The 1,985-nt window shown below is 34.2% G+C and overlaps 1 pseudogene; it reads left to right on the top strand.

The window, feature by feature from the left end:
- Positions 1-1,280: 1,280 nt before the first annotated feature.
- On the top strand, positions 1,281-1,696 carry LOC149217264 (nucleoside diphosphate kinase 1 pseudogene; annotated as a pseudogene).
- Positions 1,697-1,985: the final 289 nt, after the last annotated feature.

The raw sequence follows: 1,985 nt of genomic DNA, 5'->3' as shown, positions 1-1,985 counted from the left end.
CCAAGAGGGTTCATTGTTTTGGGTCATGATCAAGGTTCTTAAATAATTTAGCTTAAATAATAATTATTTAAATTCTTTAAATTCAATAAAAAATAATAAGTTTATGAAAGAATCCTTAAAACCCAAAGGTGTAATGAAAATATAAAATAAATTTCTCAATTCAAGGATGTACTATATATGATAAATAGTTATTTTTCAACCCAAAGGTGCAAGAGTGTTGCTCATATATAACTTTACATTTGCATGCTAAAATCACTACCCACTGTGTTACAATCGACGTCTAGAGTTCCATTATTCATCAGTTTAATTGTTGCTTTGATGGTTGAAATTACATTCATATGTTATAAATATGCTACGGAAATGATAATTTCTTGGATGCATTTTTAAACCTAAATACAACTCAAAACGCATGTTATATTTCAATTTTTATCATTTTTCCTTGGCATCACATTTGGATGGTTCTCATTGCTACTTTGTATGATCACATAATACACTTGGAATCACAAAATTCTATCCTACATTTGGCATCATACAGTTCTATTATAATGGTTCCTGGATATTGAAGTGGTTGGATTATCTCATGTAATTGCACTGACAACTCTGAGTATTGTTATTTCTTGAGTTAGTCTAAATCTTGACAGTGTTATATTTGTTATGGTAACACTTTGTATCCTGGTCTTTTAATGCTTATTATTGGATCAATGCAAATCTTGGCATTATAATCTTTTTAACTAGATCTATGGGTGAAGTTTAGAGTTTTATCCATGATCTATTTGTTAAGCAAGCCACATAATTGGAAAATTTGTGGTCAACGTCAACTGCCAAAAACATAAGGGAAGTGAGAGAAGTTAGCTATCAATGGTGAAATGCAACTATCATTGAAAATAGAAGCTAGCTTGTGCCCCACTCTTGGTTTAATCATTCCAAAACCCACCATAAAGCAAACTTGGCATAGTATGCATTTTCCACATTGTACTACAAAGTGACGCATTCTTTTATTTTATATAGACTACCTACATTAGACACGTAAGGGAATGATGCCATGTGGAAACTCCCCTTCTCTAGGTGTCATTTCATTCTAATTTCCCACAACATTTGTCAAAGTCGTGGATTAATTCATAAAATTATGCTAGTGAGTGTTGTTAGGTATGATTCTAACTATGCATCAGGGTAGGTAGCATTATAATTGCACGTCATTGTATCCTTGTTCGTGTTAAGAAACCTAGTATTTGCTTGTTGTTTGAACTCTTGAAAAATTCTTTAAGAAGCACATCTTCATCATGATTAAGCCTGACAGCATGCAACGTGGATTGGTGGGAGAAATTCTATCGAGATTTGAGAAGAAGGGATTTATTTTGAAAAGTTTGAAGATGGTGGTTGTAGAGAGATCATTTGAAAAGAAACACTACAAGGATTTGTCTTCAAAGCCCTTTCTTCTTGGATTGGAAGAGTACACAATTTCCAACGCTATTCTAGTTGTGGTCTAAGAGAGGAAAGGTGTTGTTGTAACTGGTACGAAAATTATCAGAGCTACAAATCCTGCAACAGTTGAACTAAAAATATTAGAGGTGACTTTGTTGTAGAGGTTGAAAGGAATGTTATACATGGTAGTGACACAGTTGAGAGCGCAAAGGAGGAAATAACACTTTGGTTTCTTGAAGGTGTGGTGGACTGGAAAAGTAGTTTGCATTCTTAGGTTAATGAGATATTAACAATGAAATTCCTGAGTCCAACAAGTTTGACTAAGTTTTCGGATTATGTCATTTCCAAGCAGAGTCAATTTTTTTCAATGAGTGCTTGTTCATCGGTGTCTCTTCCTCCGAGACTTGAGCCTTATACGAGGTGAAGGGGATATACAAGGTGAAGAGGTTGGCAACTCGGACCCTTTCAACCTGTCAATTTTTAACTCGTCAAAGGACAACGAAAAGATCATGACAAGCAACTCATGTTTGCATTTGGTTTATGATATGGAGAATTTGTGTTGT

The sequence above is a fragment of the Pinus tabuliformis genome, chromosome 1_1 (assembly GCF_031772625.1).
Source record: "Pinus tabuliformis cultivar Carrire ecotype Pingquan chromosome 1_1, CPIR1, whole genome shotgun sequence".
Taxonomy (NCBI): Eukaryota; Viridiplantae; Streptophyta; class Pinopsida; order Pinales; family Pinaceae; genus Pinus; species Pinus tabuliformis.
The sequence above is the reverse complement of the archived record's forward strand: the minus strand, read 5'-3'. Positions and strand labels throughout refer to the sequence as shown.